The sequence below is a fragment of the Halichoeres trimaculatus genome, unplaced genomic scaffold (genome assembly GCF_033239565.1).
Source record: "Halichoeres trimaculatus isolate MK-OKI-2021-1 unplaced genomic scaffold, fHalTri1.1 fHalTri1_scaffold_3, whole genome shotgun sequence".
NCBI classification, from domain to species: domain Eukaryota; kingdom Metazoa; phylum Chordata; class Actinopteri; order Labriformes; family Labridae; genus Halichoeres; species Halichoeres trimaculatus.
The window spans coordinates 4,338,406-4,364,244 of NW_027437181.1; the positions used below are offsets into that span (position 1 = coordinate 4,338,406).

Below are 25,839 nucleotides of genomic sequence, written 5' to 3' on the forward strand. Positions count from 1 at the left end.
CTCTGAGTAAAGCCTGACCAACATGTTCGGATGGTACTACCAGTGATCCATCTTTACACAGCAAAAAACATAAATCTTATAAAGTTTTTTTTGTCTTATTTTAAGTAAAAATTGTCTTATAATACTCAACTTCATAAAAATGTTGTTTCAAGTTATTTTAAGACTAAAATAAGGTCTGAATTGCTTTTAACAAGGAAAAAAATCTGCCAATGGAACAAGAAAAATTTGTTCCAAGCAATTCAGACCTCATTTTAGTCTTCAAACAACTAAAAATAAGATATTTTTCTGGACCGGTCAGGTGAATGTGGCTCATAAAAAGTCTAAAAACACATTTTTTTTTACTGGAAATAAGACAAAATCAGCTGATTAGATTTCAGTTTTTGCAGTGTACAGAGCAGTCACTGCCAAAGCAACACTTAATGAAGACTGTTTGCAAAAATACTGTAAATGAAATTACAGTAATACTTCTGTGAAGGCATTTAAAGTAACTTACCGTGATTATAACAGCAACCTGTTTGCAGTGCATGGTTAGAAAATCACCAAAATTCGATATTTTCTTCTAAAGAACTGAAGTTGAAAGAAAGAAACAAAGTAGACCTTTGATTTCTTTGACACACTAAAAATCTGAAACTTCATGTCGGCTCAAAGATTCTTTATGTGCGTGTTGATACTGAAAAACTAGTTATATTTCCTCTTCCAAAACAATAATAGTAGGGCTAGGTATTCTTAAGAACCTCATGATTTGATTCGATTTTGATTCTTTAGGTTGTGATTCGGTTCGATATTGATTTAAATGCTTCAGTTACTGATTTTCACGCCCCATGTGAACATATGTGTTATGTCACTTCACCTTTTGGAGCTAAAAAAGAACCCAAACACCAGACTTTTAAGCTGAAGAATCTGGCTTTATGCTGCTGCTGCTTTGGGATGGGTACCTTTCACATTTGAAACTATACGGTACCGATGCCCGGTACCTGGCAATCGATACCAATTTTCTGTACTTTTTTGTGTTTATGTGGTAAAAAGTATCAATTTGTTCAATAATAAAATATATATTTTTTACAATTTAACAAATATATTCTTCAATATATAACCTTGAAATGCTGTGTTCATGTCCAGCATGGAAAATCTCCTACTCTTCCACTCCCTCACAGTCACAAAAATGCGTTTAGATACCTAAACATGGTACCTTTTGATTTTACATGAATCAATAACCGGTACTTTTGACATAATTCGGTCGGTACCTAAAAAAGTACCTAAATCTGTACCCATCCCTACTGCTGCTGCTTTGGCTGCCATTTATTTGTTGTTTGGTCTCTTGTGGCCCTCGCCCATACAACGCAAATATCGCGCTCATTCCCCCATTTGCCAGGAGATGAATCGATTCAGAGGATTTGCTGAATCAATATTGATAACAGTCCCATATCCTCCATCAGTTTGGCTCAACTTTTAAGCCTCATCACAAACACGAGCATGGCGAGTTGGGTGGCAAACTTTGCAGTTTTTCCAGAGTCTGGTTGAGTCTGGTTAGCGTAGCAGGATAACTCATATCAACCATCAAAATCTCCTTTTCCTGGTACATCCTGATGTAAAGTTTCTGACAATGTCTGCTTCATTATTTACCTTTAACCCAGTAAGAAGTAGGGATGGGAATGTACAGTAGTTCTTGTTTTCAAATGTTCTAAATATCTAATGAAGGAATATTCAAGTACTCACAGTGAGTTTTTATTTTCACCTTGACCGTTAATGAAACTAGGGTCTGTTGGACAGTCTTGTCTAGTTTATGTACATCTTTTCTACTCTTGTAGAGGTTGCCCTTCGTGGTGGTGGCTTGTACACCAGCTCCACAAACGCCATCAGCTCTCTGAAGCCTTCACCTTCCACAAAACTTAATGGGAGAACGCCTCCTGTTACACTGCAAAAAACTTAAATCTTATCAAGTGTTTTTGTCTTATTTTCAGTAGAAAATGTCTTTTTAGACTTAATATGAGCCACATTCAACTGACAAGTCCAGAAAAATGTCATTTTTTAAAGTTATTTAAAGATAAAAATGAGGTCTGAATTGCTTGGAACGAGATTAAAAAAAAATCTAAGACATTAGTCTAGTTTCAAACAAATTTTCGTGCAAATTATTTCATTACCCATTGTCAATGTTTTTTTAATCTCATTACAAGCAATTCAGACTTCATTTTGTTTTCAAATAACTTAAAAAAAAACATTTTCTGGTGAACGGTGTCTCCAGGTTTTTTGCAGTGTATTAGCAAGTTGGTCTTCCCCGCTCACATGCTAACAGGGCTAGCAATTGATGTGATGCAAGATCGTCTGCCTCGATTGTTTTCTTCTTGTTGTTTAGGCGCATGTGGTTAAGCATCAAGCTAGTTATTTTATGGCATGTAATAACGCACATATCTGTCTCTACACATCAACTTAATCATTTTTGTCGAAGCACTTCCAGACGTCACTTTTTGTGACTGACATGTGTCTCAGGTGAAGCAGACGGTTCTGCATGTGTTATACTTTTGCTGTCGGTGCAATAACATGCTGCCGTAAAACAGTTGTTTGCGCTGTAATCTGGTTGCTGTGCTGAAGCCGTGGCCTGAGAACTCCTAAGTTTGTATCCCGTTAATAATGCTCCTACCTAAGATCTTTAGTTGGGCTGTGTGTGTTCAAGTTATGTCGCCAAAAGCGGAGCCTGTTCAGGTGTGCGAATAAAGGCCCATTTCTCCTCCCTTTTCCTACCAAAATGTATCCTTCCGTTTCAACCTATGTTTACGTCACTGCTCACATACTTCCATTGACCTTTGTGTTGGCACTGCAGTTAACTAATGTATCCACCAGGGGGCGCAGCCCAGAGTTAAAGTTCAGGACAGCAAAACTCAAAAACAAACGTCTAACGTTAGTGTTGTTGTATTGTAGTTATAGCGCTGACTCCTTCCAGTAGATAGCGGTAATTCACCGAAACCTGCCACCCGCATTGACAGACAGCGTTAGCACCTGCATTGTGGGAAACAGTATGCCAGGTAGACTGGTCCGTTGCATACTGAGAAATTTTCCTGGATCAGTAGGACATCCGGGGATTTTTGTCATACTGCAGTTTTTGTAAGTTTTTGCATACTGACGTCTACGCAATAAATTTCGGCCAAAATAGTAGACACTGCTAGTGTAGTAGGAGATTTGGAAAACAGTCAATGTTCCTCTTGCATAAGCGACAATGTTCTGCCGTTGTTATTTCTTCTTTGTTACTCATTAAAACTATGCATCGGGTAGTAACAGCAACACTGCCCCCATGGTTTCCAGTGGTACTGCTCTGTTTGGTCTGTAAGTATCTTGTACCAAAATGATCAGTTTTGCCTTTCGTTTCAGCTGGATTGCGTTGAGTTTGTTGCAGTTTCTGTCTGACAGTGACAGATATGATTAATGAGACAAATCTTTGGCCAAAAACAAGAAAACATCCAGTCTTGGCTTCAAAAATCCCTCTCATTTATTTATTTTTTTACAGCAATCATTTCCCTCAGATGGTGTCAGTTTGAGTCTGCTCCTCTGTCTCCTCAGCCGTGGGGGCTCTTTGACTATTGATTTACAGTTAATTAATACACCATTTCCTCACTATCACTGTACTGTCTCTGGCTGGGCCCAGCACAACAGAAGCGCGGGAGCCGGAGCGAGAGTTCCTGGAAGGCGATGGCAGGCTGGCAGCAGAGCAGGATATCAGGGTGCCTGTTTTGCTGTGTTTGTGAAATATTGGCTGCGCTTAGCAACCCCACACAAACGGCTGCAGCGAGGGGAGAGGGAGAGGGATCGCTCCAACGCCATGTAAGGCAGCGAGGGGAAGGAGGTGTGTGTGTGTGTTTATGTGTGTGTGTGAGCCAGCAAGTGCATGCTTTGGCACCCTCTCTGTACAGTCCGTGTTGCTCTGAGGCTCCCAGCGTGCAGCGCTGTTCAAGGAGAAATGTGGATGCAGATATAGGATGAAGATGATGAGGATGTTGATGGCGTGAGGAGATGATACAGGACTCCAGAGGCCCTTCGGACACGGCACGCGTCCGCTGCTGGTGTCGTTGCTTTTGTGGCTAATCACGTTTTCTCGCTGACCTACTTTCTGTGACTTTCTCTCTCCTCTCTGTCCTCCTTTCTCTCCATCCCTCCCTCCCGCTCTGTCCGTCCCTGTGGTGCTGATGAAGCAGCCGTCTTCACCCCGGGCTGGGTTAACCCTCGACCCGCCTGAGCGACTGCAGTGCTTTGAATATGGCAGACATGTACTTCCTGACTGCGAGGCACGCTTAGGAGTGTTTTCTTACTGTGTACACTGAAATCTTATCAAGTGTTTTTGTCTTATTTAAAGTAACAGTTGTTACTATATTTATGTATTTATACTTGATATGAGCCACATTCAACTGATCAGTCCAGAAACATATCTTGTTTCTAGCTATTTAAAGACAAAGTGAGGTCTGAATTGCTGTGACAAGTAAAAAGTAGTACATCCAAATGCGTAGCCTAGAAATTTGCAAAATCCCAAAGTTAACATGCGAATAGTGAACTTCCTGTTCAGAATTCACAATAGTCATAAAAGACTTTTTTGTAGGTCTAGGCATGCTTGTTACACATCCCAAATTTTAGGGCTGTAGCTCAAAGTAGCCCAAGGGGCTGCAGTTTTAAACCCCCAGGGGGCGCTATGGAGGGTGAATTTTTGCGCAGTCGAACAATTTTACGTTAACATGTGTCAATAAATCAGAAACCCTCCCAAACCAAAAAAAGCACACAGACTGCTGAGTCTGAGACCAGGTTCATAATAAAAGAACCAGAAACTACGTCCAAAGTTAATTATTTACCCGCAGATGTCTCTGGTGTTTCAGTGTAAAGTGTGACCCTGTTAACTGGTGACTCTCAGCTGTTAATCACTGATACTGTGGGCTGAGAGTCACCAGTTGGCATGGTCGCTATTAACTCCAAAACACCGGTTGCTCTGTGATGGTCCAAACTCAATAAATGTTTCCTCTGTTGTATAGTATCGTTTCTAAAAACTGACCACAGGGCAACCGTACATTTTGATGCTGATAACAGGTTGAATTTAGTGTTTAAAAAGACGCTAACTTGTCTGAATGATCAGAGCTAAACGCTGCTTATGCAGTCAAGATGCGTGGGCAGCTTTGTGATGACGTAGACTGATAATCCCTCAATTATTAGGTGTACATTTGAAGTCCATGGAGTATACTTATCCATTTCAAGCAATGACTGATTTTTCAGTAGGTCATTTGGCTAATATTTCACTTGCATTTAATACAAAAAGTTAACAGATTTATTATTTGTTTAGCTAAAAATGCAAATCATATGTTGGAATTTGCAGTTTTTGCGCTGTCCGATTTCTCAACTGTCAAATCAGCTGAGGTCTCATCCTTTTTGGTGTGAACCTTGAAGAAAGTGTGTCATGTTTCAGCTCCTCCTCATCAATATTTCATCAGAATGATTGTCTGTACATGGGGCGCATTAACTGTTCATCAACTGTGTTACCAACATTTTCTGCTCTTCTTACTATAGATGTTATAAAGAGCAAACTGTGAAGAAAAGGAGCAGATATATGAGCTGATGGAGGTCAGGTGGTGCTATGTTCAAGGTCTGCAGTTAGCATGAGGGACAAAACATGGAGGAAATGTCGACTGTGTTAGCGTCACTAAATGTAGAGTTGTAGAGACAGGTTTCTCTCTTCTTGTCCTGTCAGCTGGTTACTGGGATTTTTGAGACATAATTCTTTAAATTTTGTCTAAACTGTGATAAAATGATGAGGGACATTGCTAGGGAGCGTAGTTTGACAGAGAAATAATGAATAACTCTAAATTCAGTATAATATGGATTTATGTAAAAAAAAAAAGTCATAACTCTTTATGCCTTCCCTTGGTTGAAAAAGACAATTTATCTAATCCATACAAGTCATAATCTCATATATGATAAAGGGTAGAAGTGTTGGTTATGAAGACTCATTCTGGACTAAGTCTCCTGGGTTTAACTAGCGAGGACTCCGGTCCCTCCACGCCGTGTCCCTGTCAGCGAGGGTCAAACCCTCGGAGGATTTCATCCTCACACGCTATCGATCCTCAGCGTGAACTCAATCTGCTCTCAGGGCAGACTGAGATGAGATGAGACCAGGATCTCCTGAGACGAGGATGGCGACACATTTGAGCAACTCCTCGCTTTAATGCTACACTCAAGAAACTTTCATGAAGTGAAAACAATCAAAACACAGAGGCATAGTGTTTAATTTCTCGAGCTGACAGTTTGCACCAGCTTTTTAATCCACAAAGAGGCAGAAAAATCCATAACAGGCGAGGCAGGGGGAACAATTTCAGCGCCTACAGAGGCAGCAAATAAACCAGAGTACAGTCATAAGAGTGAGAGGAGGAGGAGGTTTGAGTCATTTCTTAACAGTCACAGGCGCCCTGCTGCTCGTACTATCTCTGTCACTGTTAGTGTTTAGTTTTATCATCATCACTGAGTCAAAGCCAAGCTGGAAACTCTGCTGTTGAAAAACTGCAGCTCCTGAAGCAAACTTGATAAACTTGTTAAAACCCAAAGCAGTGTATGAATATCTGGTTGTTGTGTGGTCGGTGTTTTGGAGTCAAGAGTGACCGTTCAAACTGGAGACCTTTTAGCTGAGTGTCAGAAAAACACCAGCGACATCTGTAGCTGTGAGCTATCAGACCTATCAGAATAAGCACCATAACATTAACGTTGCTGATATTCTACATCCAGTTTTTACTTTTGCAGCCCAAAAGTTGGTTTTGGGCTGCGATTATGACCAATTATGAAACTTTGGACTCACTATAGAGTGTCAATAATTAGCTAATGTTAGAGCTAAGAGTTTAGCATAACCAGGCGTTAACAGAGACTTGGCTAGCCTCACTTGCCTATAAAATGTTAAGGCCTCCTCAGATCAGTACGGTTCATGGCCGAAAAGATTTCTCGAGTTGATTTTGGGGCAAATGGTTCTGAGTATAGAGAGACTCTTGTGACATTTTCTCTTGCTTGTCCTCTCAGAAAAAAATAACACTAGGTTGAAACAAGGTCTAAGAAAAGTTTGATGTACAAAGAGGAAGGGCTAACGGCCTTACTGCAGCCAGTCAGCAGGGGGAGCTCTAAGTCTTTTGGCTTCAATCAACACTTAATGTGATCATCTTGATATGTAGTCTGGTTGTAGTTGTCTGTTAAGCCAGTGGTCCCCAATCCCCAGGCTGTAGACTGGTACCAATCCATGAGTCAATTAGTACTGGGCCGCACATAAAAAAATCTCAACTTACATTATTTCAGTTTGATTTCTTATCTGGTTCTGAATAATGTTTTATTTTGAGAAATGACTGGATTTTCTCCATCATATCTGTCTATGACTCATTCTTGATGCCAAACCCCCAAGGGAGCAAAATGGACAAAAAACAAACATCTTTAGAAAGTTTCTTTGGGCAGGATAAAAGAGCTAGAGAGGAGACAAAAGAAGAGCCAGTCAATGAAAATATTGTCAGACATTAAACCGGTCTGTGGTGCAAAAAAAGTTGGGGACTACAGTGTTAAGCAGCATTCATCTCCATCTTTGGGCCTGTTTCCCTTTATCAAACATCAGTTTGAGTGTCACCAAATCCATTTTACTCTTCAGGGAGACTTTTCCTATTAAAGCAGGGAGCCTTTAACCAAGAGAGATGGCATTTCATACCGATTATCAGTAGTCAAGGAAGCCGATTATCGATATTTGGGGCCGATATTCCTTGGCAGTAAAAGTGAAAATATTGACATCAAAATTTGGGATCACACAAATTCCAACACTTAACTTTGTTTAAAGCCTTTAAGCTTATGTTTGTTATACAGCAGTCAGCATTTATAATATTGTGACTTGGGATAGACTGGATGTGCTCAAGGGACCTGGACTGAACCTTGTCGTGACTCCATTAATCCTTCAGATGTCCACAGTCAGAGCGCAAGTTAGTCCTGTTAGAGCTTTTTGTGTGTCACCAAATCCATTTTACTTATCATGGAGACCTTTTCTATTAAAGCTGATGCTAATATTGCTGTTGCTAAATGCTAAATAGTGGCCGGCCCACGGATATTTGGCATTTTGTGCCATATCAGCATTGGCCTTTTTGCAGAAAGACCCATAATCGGCCCGATAATCAGATAAGAAATTACATTTAAAACTTTGTTAGTCTTAGACTTTGCAGTGGCTACTCTGTTTCTGGCGTTGTCACACCCACAGTACCATGTGATTTTTGACACGTAGAGCTTTTTTTTAAAAAAAAAAAAAAACTTGACTTACCTGTCAAAAAATGTTGCAGGTTATTTTTTTAAGTTTTCATTTAACTTGATAAGACAGCTGCTGAGCCTGGGAGCTGTTTAATAAACATAAGCTTAACCTAAGACCCTGCGTCAACACATGTGGACTTAACATTTCTGAGAATTTAACATATCGGCGACATTCAGGGGTACTGCCCACATCATCTTTTGGTGATATCACAACATAACATCCATTTTAGAGGAAATAACAACATATTTACAACATGTGTACAATAACCAAATTTACTCATTATAATTAGGTTTTATTTATCCCAAGTAGCAAGGTGAATTGAATAAATGCACACCTGACAAAAGCTAGGGTCTTAAGATGTTAAAGGCATTTAAAGGAAAGGTAAATGTTGGAGTTCGTATTATCCTAACTTTTTTGACACCAATATTTTCACTTTTACTGCAAATGAATATCGGCCCCAAATATCGGCTTCCTTGACTACTGATTATTGGTATCAGTATCGGCCCTGAAAAAAAACAAACTATCAGTCTATATCTAATTGGGACCACCATCGTTTAGCTTCATATCACCTCTTCAGAAACCAGTAAATGAAGTCACTGAGGCTGATTTTATGATCTTTTTCATCTTAAAAACCCAAATCAAACCAACATGGAGAACCTGTGAGGATGAAAGGTGAAGAAAGTGGCCATGAAATGTCACCTCTCTTGGCTAAAGGCTCTCTGCTTTAATAGAAAAAGTCTCCCTGAAGAGTAAAATGGATTTGGTGACACACAAATAGCTCTAACAGGACTAACTAGCGCTCTGACTGCAGACATCTGAAGGATTAATGGAGTCATGACGGAGTTCAGTCCAGGTTCCTCGAGCACGTACAGCTCGATGCCCCAGTTGGCACTAAACACACAAACATGCTGCGTACACCTGTGACAAAGAGCTAATCCATAATGCAAAGAGAGCAGCAGGAGGCGCAGACACACACACATACACACACATCCAGAGTGTGTTTAAAGACAGGACAGGACTGTGCGTGTGTGTGTCTGGCACAATCTGCTGAACCTGATTTGAAGGTGATAGGCTGGAAAAGTGTGAATGGTTTTCGAGCTCTGCTTTCTATGTGTGTGTGTGTGTGTGTGTGTGTGTGTGTGTGTGTGGTCTTCCTGCATGTGTGTGTGATGCCTCATAAACCGACGAGCTGCTCTGACCTCTAACCTTTCAGCTCTCTGTCATTAAGAAGAGGAAAACCTGGCCCAGATTCTCTGCTGCCCTCTAGTGGCCGTCGTCTGCCCTGCACCTGATCCCATTCACAAATCCTACAGAGGGAGAGTGTGTATCACTCTGTGTGTGTGTGTGTGTGTGTGTGTGTGTGTGTGTGTGTGTGTGTGTGTGTGTGTGTGTGAGAGAGAGTCATTCAAGGCCACTCTCTTTGCTGCTTTATTCATCTTTAATGCCTCAGTTTTCTCCCCGACCTCATTCTCTTCCCCTCCGTTCCTCCTCCTGCTGCTCACTCCTTCACTCTTCTCCTCCTTCTTTGTTTCGCCTCATTAATTCGTCGCTGCAGCTTTGAAACACCAAAAGGTTCAAAAACAGAAATCTCTGGAAGCCACGTTCACTGCAGGAAACCTTGAAATATAAATTCTGATGCTACGTGAAGCGTGCGCTGAAGCTTTGAAGAAATGTGGAACACACACACACACACACACACACACACACACAAACGCAGCGACAGAGAGAGATTTGTCCATGTGCCAGCGTGATAAGAGTCCTATCTTAATAAGTATCTCTCCAGATAAAGGTTTGAGCCGGGCTCTGTGTAAAGACCAGCTTTATTAGAGTCATTATTGGAGCTCAGAGCTGAATCACAATCACATAAAAACACAGGGGGACCCGTGAAGAGGGTCGAAGGCTGCCTCAGCTAACATTTACCCAGAAGATCTCATCATAAATAAACCAGGATCCACTATTAGGACAAAACAACCGCTCATACACTCTGGATATTAAACCCCCCCTCTCTTACAGGAGCGTCACAAACGCTGAGCTGCTTTAATTTAGCTCCCTGTGTTTCTCTGCACGTGTAATTGCTCAAGATTATATTTTTCCTGATTTAAGTTATTCAAATGGGTTGTAATTTAATTCTGGGAATTAGATTGACCGTGTGCCGACACACACCCAGTGAAAGGTGTGAACTCATTAAATTATTGTGGATTCAGAGCTAATTAAATGACCCTGTATGGAAAACTGTTGATAAATAGAGAAGCAGAGGAGAAATGAGACTTTCTACAGCTGGAGGGAAACCCAGCAAATGATGTGACATTTAGCTCACATGTTTCTGAAGTATGATATTATAAAAGCTTTTAAACACAATTTTATTCTATTTATTTATTAATTTTATTGTTTTACTGGTTATCAGACTTCTGCTGCTAGCTTCATGCTAACATCAATGGAAAATCCCATTGACGGGCTGACACAGTTAGGATTGTAACTTTCATACTGTCTGTGAACTTATTTAACTTTCACAGCCACAAAAAAAACACTTCTCTTATTAATACAAGCAGAAATACTCTTTTGAGCCTCTTAAAAAATGATAAAAAATTATTGAAACTGCAAATATTGAGGAGCTGCTTGTTGGATCTGGACCAGGAACTTTCTTGCTATGAGGCAACAGCGCTAGTATTAAAAATATCTGGAAAAAAAAACAACAAATATTTTAGCTCAAAACGTGCTTTACTCCTTTAACACCTTCCGCCTGTCGTCCCGCAGAAAACACATTTTCGCCCTTGGCCGTGTAGGTGTTAAAATGAGTGTTGCTGTCTTGAGGGTGCAGATGTTTTCATCAGGTCTTAAGTCTGTAGTGTACGCAGACTGTCAGGTGATATTTGTCCCAGTCCCGAGGATTCAATCTCAGATCTCAGATTCCTGATGTCAGAGATGTCCTTTACAGGTGCTGCCAAATTTAAGCAGGTATATTAAAAGTAACAATAAAAATGTAATAATAATGAATATATAAAAAAACCTATACAACGATGCAGTCTGTAGAGTCAGCAAGACATGAAGGTGGATTACAGATTAAAGTCAACATGTACAGGATTAAAGGTGCAGAGATATAAACAGGGAATAAATAAGGTACGATGAGACATCAACATTTACCGAGTTTGATTTTTCTAGGTAGGTGTCTCATCCTGTTCAGCTCCCCTATGGCACTGGGATAGAAACTTTTCTTCAGTCTGTTGGTTCATAATGGGATAGATTTGAACAGCCACCCAGTGGGCGGCAGTAAACCCCTGGAACACTATCCTTACAAACAGTAACACTATCACTAATGTCTAGTATTATTTTACCCAATACAATCCCCCTTCCCCTGACATGTGAGCCTTGTCCAGTGAAGGTCATGAGAAAAACTTAATTTTTTCAATAATAGATAAGGGGAAAAATATTTTAACATCAGACGAAAATCAGAAGAAAAAAAAATGGGAAAACACGTCTACCTGTAATGACATCAGCGAGCGGCCTGACGCAGGGATCCATCAAACTAGACAAACACAACATGATGAAAATCATCTGAATACATTTGCTCAGGTGAAACGTGATGTCTGGGGTAGGAGGGGCCTTACTGGATGTGGCTGTAGGTCCTGAAGGGAGGATAGTGGGCAGCTAATGACCCTTCTTGTCTACGGCTGCTGGTGCAATGCAACACTAGCTACGTTTCTATTACACCTAGAATTATGCAAAACCTAAAGAATGCACTAAAAATGATTATGGAAACACCAAAATTTGGATATTAAGCTTATATGCTGTAATTCTGTTGTTTTCTAGAAGTTTTGATACTGAAGTTTATCACAAAAGTGCAATGGAAACACCTTTTTGGCAAAATCATGTCACTGGACATGAATAACAACACACCTCCCTCAGGTCAGAGTCAGAGCAGCAGAAGGGAGGAGCGGAGGTGTGTGTGTGGGAGATGATGATTTTCATTCAGTATTTCGTTTTTACATGTTTTAAGTTTACATGGTTATGGACGGCAGTTTGTTACGTATTATTTTCCTTAAAGTGATACTTTGAGATGGAACATGTTGGGTCCTATCACAAGGTTTAGGGCAGAAATTACCCCTACAGCAGTTTTTTTGTGCAGCAGAAGCCCAGGGCGCACGCACCAAACACCCCCTCCCTGCTCCTCTGCGGGTTTCCTCTGCACTCAGACGGGGCCAAATTTTACTTGACCAGAAACACAAATAAACGGACTCCCACAGAAAAAATCTGATATCGGTCTGCATTCACGCTTTATTTAGAGAATTTTCAGCGCGTTACTTTCACACAAAAACACCGCTAAATGAGGCTCTAGTTCTCATCGTGTCGTAAAACGGCGCTACCTCCGCTGCAGAGCCACAGCTGGCTACGAGGCGCTCGCTGCTTAGTGCATCAGCAGTCGCGCGCAGCCTGCAAGATATAAACAAACGCAGGTAGTCTGCCAGGACGAAGAGACACGATGAGAACTAGAGCCTTATTTAGCAGTGTTTTTGTGTGAAAGTAACACGCTGAAAATTCTCTAAATAAAGCGTGAATGCAGACCGATATCAGATTTTTTCAGTGGGAGTCTGTTTATTTGTGTTTTTGGTCAAGTAAAATATGGCCCCGTCTGAGTGCAGAGGAAACCAGCAGAGGAGCAGGGAGGGGGTGTTTGGTGCGAGCGCTCTGGGCTTCTGCTGCACAAAAACACTGCTGTAGGGGTAATTTCTGCCCTAAACCTTGTGATAGGACCCAACTTGTTCCATCCCAGAGTTTCACTTTAAGTGCACAATTCCAATCGTAATGGAAACACCGGCAAGGTGCAGTTATACTTTATCCAAACTTAGAAATATTGCTTTTATTTTGCGAAAATATGAAATGTAAATGCAGCTACTGGTAGAAGGTAACCTATAGTTGCTTTTGCAAGTACAAGTGAGTAATTAATCATGTTAGCACTCACTGATATTTTCTGATAAGTAATAAAATTGCTGGATTATGACACCAGCCTTCAGTTTTGCATGGTCCATTAAGGATCAAAATGCTGTTTTGACACAACAGGCCCAGTCTTAGATTCTACAGGAGGAGCTAACACTCCTCAGAGCTTTCTCCATGCTCCATGTCAAGTCAATATGATAGATTAATGGTGCAAGAATTCTCAATATCAGCAACATCAGCCTGTAAATGTCAGCATCAACCTTTCAAACCAAGCTCACTGGCCCAGCAAAGGTTTCTCTCACATCTCAGCCCCCTGCTCCTCCCCAGCTTCCAGTGAAAAAGCAGTAATGACTTTTTTTATAGCTTTAACATCCACTCTGAGCCGCTGCAGACCGGCCCAGCAGGTGAGAGTGAAAGGAAAAGCACCACCGTGCTGCATTGGATTGCTAATGCCCCTCCACCCGCCCAGAGGAGGAACAGATTGGGGTGGGGGGTCTGAGGGTGGCTATATTGCTCCTTCTTTTATTACCATGACAAAGGGCCACACATACACATATGTCTCCTCTGGAGGTGCAGCAAGTTAAAGGCAGATTTAATGGATGTTTGAGCCTTTCATTGTCAGAGTCTTCATTGTTCAGAGGGATAACCGAGGTTTTAAGAGACTGCACGAGTTCAGACAAAGAGCGCAGGATGAAAGGACACGTCTTGTTAGGACATGTGAGGGACTCAACTTAAAGTGTGCCAGCTTTCTGTGGTGGTGTCTGCATCAGGAAGCTGTCAGGAAACGTCAGAAAGTCCATCCCTGAAATCCAGGTTTCTGTCCTCGGTCGCTGAAGCTGGCACTTTGGAGATAAAAGGTTTTATCCTGCGGTAACCTCTGATGTGTCACTATCAGCATCAGGCAGGATGAAGCTCATGTAGCTGTTGATAAGAGCGACAACACACCGCTGGATCTGCCCTCAGAGGACAGAGAGATGGTCATCCTGCAGATTCGTCAGGCTCGGCTGAAACGCCCTGAAACACGGACTGACCGCAGCGGCAGGTCTGAAGTCTGAGGCTTTTATCTGAGGCTGGAGAGGACAGGTTGTCTACCAGGGTTACCTGAGCTGCTTCTGAGGGAAAGCTGCAAAAAAACCTTCTTGCTGAGTGCATCAGGGTTTTGGAGTTGTACTTTAATAGAAATATTTTATCCTTGCCTGATCTGACTTTACTTGTTCAGTTCATTTGATCACTTTCTCTTCTTGGCTTACGGGAAATTTTCAGCCCGTGAACTCTGGAGCTCTGGCCTCATAGATGTTTCAAAAGATGCTGTTTGTATGTATATATATTTATTCTTTTATTTATTTTAGGTGTTTTTTTTAATCATTTGTTTAATATTATAATAATTATTTTTTATTATAATTAATATTATTATTTTTTAATTAATTTATTTCACTGTCATTGTTTCACTTAACTTCTAATTCTTATAACGGTATTTTATTATTAATTTATTTTTTAGTTATCATTGTTATTATTATTACTTTGTATATGTATGTATGTGTATATAGCTTATTATTTTATTTTCCTTTTTTCTAAATATTTTAGATATTTTATTGAATTTTTTTTTCTTTTTTTTTTAGTATTATTACTATTATTATTATTTATCTTACCTTATTTTATTTATTCATTTATTTATTTTTCTTTTTTCTCTCTTATCATGAAAAACTTAATGCAGATTTGGCCCTTTTTTTGGGGGGGGAGGTTATATGCATGTTCATTGTAACAAATGGTAAATTTCTGCTCACCTTGTGCCAAAAATTCAATAAAAAAGAATGTTGAGAAAAAAAAAAAAAAAAAAGATGCTGTTTGTTCAAGGGTCCGCCACCACCACCTCAGATGCAGCTTGGTAGATAGTGTCCGCAGACAGAATCTCAAACATCCCGCAGATTACTGAATAAATGCACAAGAATTTTAAAAAGTATCATCGCAAAATAAAGATAGAAACTAGGGAAAGAAGTAAGAAATTAACGTCAGGTTTAAACGAAGATGATGAAGAACAACAAGCAATTGACAGATGGCGGAAGACAGAAAGGCAACAAAAGGCCGAAAGTGAATTTGAAGAGAATAGACTCTGTGCACAGATCGCTTCTACATTGGCGTGCGGTGGCTTGAGCATTTCCATTTATCAAAAGAAACATCAGAAAGTGACAGTAGACGGTGTTATGATGGCAGAGATTAAATAAATACAGTGTTTTGCTGGAGTTGCTTGAAGATCATCCAGGTATCTAGTACATCACCAAGTAGCAAGTCATATTTATGCTTTAAAATGTACATGTTTTTATTTGTTTGGAGCTTTGCAGGTAACTTGCTAACACCAGTTAGCCTGAGCTAGAAGACTTACTTTCGTGTTTACAGTCAAGAGCTTCAGGTCAATCATACTTTAAAGTAAGTTTAATCATGTGTATATACCTCTGACTTCATGTGTTTGTACTTTTAATAAAGCATAAGGTAAAAACGGGGCTACAAGAGATCTCCCTGAGAGCCACTGATACAAAAGTCTCTGACAAGATGTATGTTAGTGGGTAGCATACATTGATAAAACTTCATTTTTCCAGCAAAATTGCATTTTTCATCAACAAACACACAAACAAGTGTCATAGTTTTTCACAAGCCAGTCATTTTTAATCCATTCAACATGTTATATAGCTCTTAATCTACCAAAAACGATATAGAACACTTGGCGCCAGCTTGATGCTAACATACATCAGGAATTCCATTAATATGCTAGCGGTTAGCGTAAATCGATTAAAGTTTTTCCAGCAGAATATCAGCTTCCATCATTGAACACACAAACAAATGTACACAACTTCCTCACAAGAGATTCATTTTCCTACAGCACACAGCAGAGGTTTGGAGACGGCTGAAAGAGCTGTCATCTCGTCTTGAAAAGGACGCCAGTGTGCGATATAACACGCCATCTCATTTAACGCGTAAAAAATCAGGCCACAATTAAAAACATGAACATAACTATTAATAAAGTTATGGTTAATATAAAGCTCTCATCCAAAGAGCACACTGCTCTCACCCACAGTAGTTTACGAGCAGGATTTTGTTTGACAAGCCCTGCCAAACCCCGCCTCTATAGACGCCAATGGCAGCGAACATGGACATTTAAACACGGAGGACATGAAAAGTAAATGATAAGGACTGAAATGTTCATCCACACCTGAGGTAATATATTCTTACACCAAAAGATGCTGTTAGTTCACTTTTTCTGGACCCATATATGGAAAAAACTATTTGTTTGTAGATAAAATCAATCATTCAGAGTCTAACTTCTGTTAAACCCTCTTTTTAAGGAAGTATCCGATCATATGGCACTTGGCTCCAGCCCTAATGATGTCACCCCTGCCTAATGCGTCTCGATCAGATTCCACTTCCTGTGCGGTTGTCCCCTCTCCTTCCTGTGTGAGGTCATGGCTGAGGATATAACCATATTAATTAAGACCGGGCATCTGCTTCTCCTGAGTCAACCTCTTTCCATTGATCCCCCTGAAAGCCAAGGTGCCCTCCTCCTCCTCCTCCTTTCTCCACTTTCCCTCCACCTCTGCTTTTTCCTAGCGTCAGTTGTCACAGGGAGCCCGTTGGTGCAGACAAACAGGTCATTGTGAGTGGCGCCCCCTGGGGAATCAGCGCTGCAGAGACGGTTAGGCTAACACAATCAGCTCCATCTCTGTCTGGAAACAGAAGGCATAGAGGGAAGAGGAGGAGAGGACAGGAGGTGGAGGTCATCAGGGCTGAAGTCACCCTCCCCAGAGGCTCGTGTCCAGGGTCAACAGGGACTGAGAGGCAGGTTGGATAACTTCCTGACCTCTGTGGAGCCAGCAGAGAGCTGATAGCGTCTGCTGGTCAGGGTTGAAATCAATGAAGCAGAGCTGCAAAGATCTACAGCCAGAAAAGTTTAATTTGGTACGTGTGAATATTTCCTCCAGGAAGTGCTCTTTAGTCTTACAATAGTGGTTTTTGAGTTTTGACACCGACAACATTTATTTCCTGTTATCACGTCTGAAATCTGGTTGCATGACAAACTTTTACTGCTGATACTTTTTGGACCTGATCCTGCTCACCAATCTTAAACTTTTGATGTATCTATACTGTACATTAAATCTTGTATTGTCCCTGGATCTTAAAGGGGCTGTGAGGCATTTCTGAGTGATTAAAAAAAAAAGTCTCCCTTCTAGATATATATATGCCTGATTGTAATCCACATTTTATTTTACATTGCTAATTCTTAGTTTCCTGATCGTCTCTATGATAACACCACGCCAGCTGACAAAGTTCAGTTGTGAGAAGAGAGATCTGTTTTTCTCTTCTGAAAACGATTTCTGTGATTAATTTTGTAGTGATGGTGGACACTGGAGCCTAACAGTCTGACAGAAAAAGGACAGAAGAGCAGAAGAAAGAAAAACCGGAGAGAGATAGAGCACGAGCTAAAGGCTAAAAGGGCTAAACTGTGATAATGTTGATTCAAACCCACAGTCAGCAGTTATTCTGCAGTGGTCTGTTCAAACTTGAGAGTCTATCAATTAAATGAAGAGTGAAGTTACGTTAGCTCTGATTGGTAGATGACTGGCAGGACATAACCAGGATTTACTAACGTTACATGTTACAGACATGTCTTAGAGCACCAGGCTGCCAACTGTGATATAAATAGACAGCTACAAAACTACATACAAACTGACAGTGTTTACTTGTTGTCATGTTAGCCTATAGATATGTTGGAGCACCGGGCTGCCGATAGCACTACATATAGTTGGCTTGATGTCATGTTACAAACAGTGGCACTGCATAACTGTACTGATTAATACCTTACCTTGGCTCTAAAAGTAATTTACGACAGTGTGTGAGACTCTGGGCCAGAAGGTGGCGAGGGAGTGCAAACAAAACAGATCCTCCTGATAGCATCTTTAAACTGTTCATCGATCTAACAGCATTTGTAGATCTTATACCATTTCTGGCTTATACCCTTCACGGATTATACACAGGTCACTGATTTTTATACCATATCTTGATCCTATACAATATACAGATTATTTGGTTGACGCATCTTATCCTGTTTACAGATCTTACCCCATTTATGGATCTTGTACGATTAGCCGGTTTTACCATTGACTGATCTTATTCTGTTCAAAGATTTTCCGTTCACACATTTTAAACCATTCATGGATGAATCTTTTACTGTTAACAGATTTTTCTGTACAAGAATCTTTTATCATTGACTGATCTTATTCTGTTCATAGATCTTTTACCATTCACAGATTTTGACTGTTGGTGGATGTTTACCAGTTGTGGACTTTTTCCCGTTCCATATCATCTACTGTTCTCGGGATCTTAAACCAATTATGGATCTTTTACCTTTCACAGATCCTGTATTGTTTGTGGAATTTTTACCTTTAATAGACTTTATACCTTACTCTGATCTTCCCCATCTGATGTGTTTTCACAACTTTGTATCTTCAGTTTGGCTTAATTACCTCCACCAAGGAGGTTATGTTTTTGGAAGAGTTTATCTGTTTGTTTATCTGTTTTTCTGTGAATATAACTCAAAAAGTAACAAACAGATCTTCATGAAATGTTCAGGAAATGTTCAAAATGGGATAAGGAAGAAGTGATTAAATTTTGGAGGTGATCTAGATCACTGTCTGGATCCAGGACTTTTTTTAAAGGATTCTTTATCAGTGTGAGATAGGGCCGTATTCACCATATGTGTATATAACGCCACCATGAATTGTTGGATTGCTTTGCAAAACAATACAAGGCAAGGTCACCATAATTTCTGACTGATTTAAAAGTATGATCCAGATCCTGCCAACATTCTGGATACTCACACATGCAGCTTTCCCCAGGAAACAATACAAATCTGTAAATATTCTGGGCTTCGTCTGTCTTTCCTTCCTCCTCCCTGTACCTGGTGAAGCATGCTGAGGAAGCTATGTTGTGTTTTTATCACTTATATATCTAAGGTCTGTTTTATTTTTAACTGTGCTTTGAGTTTCATGTGGCTGTTCACAGTAGACGGGAAGGAAAACGTGTTCAGACTTCATGAATTTCTGTCAGCTCTGACTGGGCGTGAAAATCTGACTGAGTGAAGTTTTACATTTCACATTCAGCTCGCATTGGACTCTAAATATTTCATTAAGAGATTTTATTCTGAAAAGACACAAAGAGGATGTGTTATATCCATAGTAGTGATAGTCTTCGTCGTTATTATCTCCAAAGATCGGACGATGCAGCTGCAACTGTCCAGATAACAGACTCAACAGTCTGATTTCACAGTCACAGAGATAACAGAGTTGATTTATGTTTCTGTGGTTAGGAACATGCAGCTTATTGTTGTCTGCGTCTGACCATGATCTCATTTTATTCTGCATTAAAAAGGGAAATACCATATGTGATATCAGAGAGAAGTCAATTAAAAGTCAGTCTCATGTTACCCCCACAGTCGACTGCCGTCCAAGAGCTTTTGTGTGTGTCTCTTTACCCCTAGCGAGTCCATATGTCCCAGCAAGGCAGCATGGCCGTCCCCTCACCCACCCAAACCCCCATCACCCTCTCCACTTTCCAATCTCCCTCCCCAGCCTGGAGAATTCAGAGCAGGGGTCCCATGAAACAAAAGGGCCCTCCCTGGCAGGGTTATCCCTCCCATTGTCCCCGACACACTGGGGTTTATCTGGGGCTGAGAAAGGAGCCACACTCGGCCCATTCACTGCAGCTGCACTTAATGAGCTTGTTGAAGCTCTGTCCTAAAACTGTTCAACACGGGCACTAAATGCTGACATGTTCTCTTCAGTGGAGTCCGAGCGTCATTAAATCAATGCTGGTTAGGAGCAATCAGGGGCTGAAGTGTTTGAAATGGGCTGAGCAAAGGGTTTCTTCAGTGGCAGGTAACTCAATTATTCTCTGTACAGTTTGGAAAATTTGTGGTTTTAGATCCAACAAAGTATATCTTGAAAAAATCTTCAGTTAATCATTTGATTTCTGCCTGTGGTGGGAATTAACAATTCTTAAATCCACAAAAGAACTATATCACTTAGGGGCTGTTAACAAGACAACGGTTTTTGGATGAAACTTAAAAGTATTGTTACATTTCAGCCTCTCGTTCTAGGGATGTCCCGATATTACATTTTCACTTCTGATATGATACCAATACTGCAGCATTGAGTATTGGCCGATACCGATATTAATCCGATACGAAATCAGCATTAAACATGCATACTTTTATAACTTATTTTGTTGTAAGTCATGTTAGAAAATACTTGATTAAGTGATATTATTCAAACAAAGAACAGTAGTCAGCAACAGTAGGTATGAGGAAAAACTGACACATTTATTATTAACCAATGGGAAACAGAAATTTTAACATTAAACATAAAAAATACTAGTAATTGAATAAAATAAAGAATAAATTAGAAAACCCAGAAAATAACCTGAATAAATCAAATAAAAACAGCAGGAGCGGAGTCTGGAATGGACTGCTTATATCGGAGATTTTAGATGCATTCCGATACGATACCGATATTTGTTTTTTTGCTGATATCGGACCGATATCTGATATTAATATCGGACTGGGACACCTCTATCTCGTTCACATGAAAACAGCATTTTAGCCGACTGAAAACACAAACTTGAAAAAAAGTACCGCTGTACTATTGTTGCAATTGTCACAGACTACCGTGCTGTTGCTCAGGGGCCGTTGATACAACAACAGGTGTCAGGTGAGACGCAAAAGAATTGTTGCGTTTCAGCCTTGTGTTTATGTGGAAACAGTGTTTTGAAAACTGTTGCCAGAGTGGGATTTTTCTGAAACACTGCCGACACCGTTGCTGTGTAAACAGTAAGCCGGCGTTTTCAGTGGAAACGCAGACGTCACACTCCACTTCGCGTGACAGCAGTCCAACCTTGAGTCCAACAGTACCGTTGTTTCGTGGTGATCTACCGTGTTGTGCGTGTGCTGCTCAATCTGTTCAATCTGTGACTGTCTTTCAACAAAATGAGCATCAAAATGAGCAACTCTACTTCGGTGGAGATCTACCAAAAGACGCTTCTTGATAAGACAGTTATAGCGCCAACTACAGGCCTGGCATGCTTACTACAGTGTTTCCAGCCCCTCAGCATTTCTGTGTAAATGCTGACTTTTTTTCCACTGTGTTTTAGCATTTTGGGATGAAACATCGTGTAAACAAGGCCTAAGATGATGAAAATGCTACATAAAGTAAGTCAAGTATACAAGCTTTGTGTGTTCAGTGCGTTACAAAGATAAAACATGGAGCAAAGAGCTGAAACAGTGGACTGGAAAGTATTTATTTATTTATGTATTTGTTTTACTACTAAGTCCAAAAACCAAACTGATGTGTTTGCTCTGCAATGAGTGGTTAGCAGTGCTGAAAGAGTATAATGTCCGAAGACACCACACACAAAAACGTGTCGTGTTTGGGGCAAACTCATGAGGGGGCAACTAAAATTCAGAGTTTGACGGCGTCGTACAACTGGACCTGTACTAAAACAAAGCAGACTTGCATAACTCAGGAGAGGGCCACAGCAGCCTTAAAATGTTCGACCCAGCTCATGTCCTAAGTCTGAAATCTTGCTGCATATTTTGAATTAAATAGCCCTGTGTTATGGTTTCACAAACCACAGTGACACATTGGTATGAGAAATTGAGAAAATGATCCCAGGGTTGATATAAAGATCAACTAATGGTGCATTAAGCAGTTGAAGGATGAACAGAATGTTTGTTTGAACAAATGTGCTATTAACAAAGGCTTTTAAGCATCTATAGATTCTGCACAGCGCAGAGATCCCACGCTGTCTAATCATCAGCGTCTTTAACATCGTCAATGTGAGCATCATGTTGTTAAAAGCTGGAGCACAGAAGGACAGATTCACAAAGAGCTACTAAGACGATGCAATTCTGCAAAAACACAGCATCAGAGACATTGTTGCGTCTTTGTGAGCCTACATGTAACTCCAACATTGGTGTAAACAGTGCTGTGAAAGTGCAAGAGGCAGAGTGTGTTAACACACGCACAGCAGGAGCTCCACACACAGGGCCACTGTCTTAGCCCCTTACACATCACAGTGGAAGAGTTACAGGGACTAAATGTAGCTGAATATGACAGAGTGTTTTATTAAGATGACTTTCTTTTTGGAAATCATGATGAAGCAGGAGTTTTTCTTTACATTTTGGTTTATTTCACATCACGTCTGAACTGTTTTCAACCAAATATGGTGAATGAAAACGCTCTTTACTTTCCTCTGTGAGATGCATGGCAGTCCAGCTGCAGACCTGCCTCAGTCCCTGTTGATTTATTCATGGTGTGATCTGGAATACTTTGACTTTTCAGCTGCAAACGTCTGTTATTTTTATTTTTACACAACCCACAGATATAAAATGCCTTATAAACCTCCAGAAAAACAGCAATGAAGCTGTCGCTAAGCAGCTGTGAGCTGAGCTGCTGCTGCAAAGATAGACAGGCATCGATTTCACAAACATCACAGGTCGTGACTTTAGTATTGTTGTTATTTGGTGAAGCTTAAAGCATTTTTTCATTCAGCCTGCTGGAAGTCATCAGGCATCCCCCCCCAAACTGTGGGAACTTTCTGTAAATCTTGGGCCTTTCCCAAAACTCAAATTCAGCTTGTAATTTGTGGTCGGCGGTGGGGTGTGTGTGTGTGTGTGTGTGTGTGTGTGTGTGTGTGAGTGCACAGGGGGTTGGAAGGAGCTGAAACGGTCGGTGGACTCTGCTACACACACACTCACACATCCATAAAGGCTTAGGTTATGAACCCACTGTACACAGGAACATAAATACACGCATGCAGCTGCTGGAGTGTGATGTGGGTGACGACTGATCAGAGGCTGGTCTGAAACTTCTCGTTTTTTTTTTCAACCAGACAGCAGAGGAGCTGGTTAAAAGAATAATAAATAGAAAAGAGGCGGTTGGTGTTGAGTTCTGCTGGGTTTGGCCTCTGCACTGCAAAAAACTGAAAACTTATCAAGTGATTTTGTATTTATTCAGTGGATAGGGCTTTTTAGACTTAATATGAGCAACATTTACCTGACCAGTCTAGAAAAATGTCCGATTTCAAGTTTGTTTAAAGACAGAAATGAGGTCTGAATTGCTTGAAACAAGTAAAACAAAAATCTGCTAATGCAAAAAGAGAAAAGTTACTTGTATCGAGACATTATCCTAGTTTCTTGCAAATTCTTCTTGTTCCAGTGGCAGATTTTTTTGACTTGTTACAAACAATTCAACCCTCAATTTTTGTCTTTAAATAACTTGAAATAAGATTTTTTTCTTGACTGGTCAGTGACTGTGGCTCATATTGAGTATAACAAGATATTTTTTACTGAAAATAAGACAAAAACACTTGATAAGAGTTCAGTTTTTTGCAGTGTACAGACACTTTTTGTTCTCTGGATTTCAGACAACACAAAGGGACTGATTTTTTGTAATACCCACATTCTGCATCTGATATTAACCAGGATTTTTTCAGGCTGTGAAATCCACAAATACACACATGTCCTATAGGAGGTTTACACACTTAACTTATTCAGAGTGAAGCTTTTTCACAATGAAGCACAAAGATTTAGCTCTGAACACTGTTAAAAACTGAATCTTATCAAGTGTTTTTGTCTTTTTTCAGTGAAAAATGTCTTCAAGGACTTAATATAAACCACATTCACTTGATCAATCCAGAAAAATGTCTTAGTTCAAGTTGATTTAAGACAAAACTGAGGTCTGAATTGCTTGTTAAAGTAAAAAAAAATCTGCCAGCGGGATAAGAAGATGTGCTTGTCAGGTTTAGAACAAGGTCTCAATACAAGAACATTTTTCTTTCTCCATTGTTAGAATTCCTTACTTGTTACAAGAAATTCAGACCTCATTTTCGTAAGTAAAAAAGTAAGTAAGTAAAATTTATTTGTAGAGCGCTTTTCACAGATAAAAATCACAAAGTGCTGTACATAGATAGGTGCAATAAAACAAACTTAAAAGGGACTAAAAAATAAAATACCAAATCCAAAAAACAAACATCATCCAAAAGCTTTCCTAAATAAAAATGCTTTCAAGTGCCTTTTAAAAGAGTCCACAGAGTCAACAACACGAAGGGACAGAGACAGCTCAACACAAAAAATTGGGTCTGAATTGCTTATAACAAGAAAAAAGAAAAAAAAAATCTGCCAATTGAACAAGAGAAAAGTTATTTGTATTAATTAGCTGTTTTTTTTTTACTTGTTTCAAGCAATTCAGACCTCATTTTTGTCTTTAACCTCTTGAGACCCAGCGTCCACATATGTGCACTGCAAAACCTGAAATCTTATTTAGTGTTTTTGTCTCATTTTAAGTAAAAATTGTCTTATTTGATATGAGCCATATTCAACTAATCAGTCCAGAAAAAATGTTTTGTTTCAAGTTATTTAAAGAGAAAAATGAGGTCTGAATTGTTTGTACAAGTAGAAAATAACTCTGCCAATGAAACAAGAGAAATTTGCTCGAAAATTTGCTGTAAATTGGAATGATGTCTTAAAACAAGTAACTTTTCTTTTGTTCTTTTTTTTTTTTTTTTTTACTTGTTACAAGACATGTTTCTGGACTGGTCAGGTGAATGTGACCCGTATTAAGTCTAAAAACACATTTTCTACTGAAAATAAGACAAAACACCTGGTGAGATTTCAGTTTTTTTCTAGTGTAGACATTACATTTTGCCTCTCAGAGCCATGATCCTTAATTTTTTTAAAACTTTACCCAATTAGCCACATTTAGGGACACTGTCTACGCCATCTTTTTGTGAAATCACAGCATTACACCCATTTTAAGGAAGAAAATCCCAACGTATCCAAGTACAATAACACTAATAACAGATAACTATTAGAGAACTCATAACACAAATAGCCACACTTCCCATACAATGACCAAGTTTAGTTACTATACTGATTTAGTCATAATTATCCCAAAAGGTAGGGTCTTAAGGGGTTAAATAACTTGTAACAAGCCATTTTCTGGACTGATAAGTTGAATGTGGCTCATATCAAGTGTAATAACACTTGATAAGATTTCATTTTTTGCAGGGTGAGCTCTGCACTCAGCCCTCCTCGTCCCTCCTCGTCCTCTTTCCTCACTTATTTCTGTTGTGGAGGGGGTTGAATCTCGGGGGGAGGGGTGCTGAGAGGTTAAGAGGTCTGTCCTTTTCTCTTCCACTCTCCTCCCTGTTTGACCGATGGTCCATTGAAGAGCAATAGCACAATGTGTTGCCGTGGGCAAGAGAGGAGGGACAGGGGATTCCCTCCTCCTCCTCCTCCTCCTCCTCCTCCTCCTCCTCCCTCTGAGTGCTTCTGGTTTGGCTGGGGAGCTCCTCTCTCCTTTCACCTCTTCCCTCCTCCGTGTTTCACAGTGGGAGGAGAGAAGCTGGAGGCGCTGAGCTCTCCCCCTCCTCAGGCTCTCAGAGACCTGCTGGTTCTCCAGCGAGCAGCAGCCCTCACACAGACACACAGTCACACAGACTCTGGATTTACAGTTTCTTCCTCTTCTTCTTCTTTTCTGTGGATTTAAATATTTTGCTTCCTTTGATTCTGTCTAAATCTGGCT

General features: G+C 40.2%; 1 protein-coding gene across 8 annotated transcripts in view; it reads left to right on the top strand.

Moving 5' to 3' along the window:
- nav2a (neuron navigator 2a) overlaps positions 1-25,839 on the top strand; it is a 178,210-nt gene that overhangs the window by 877 nt on the left and 151,494 nt on the right. The gene's annotated exons all lie outside the window — the stretch shown is intronic.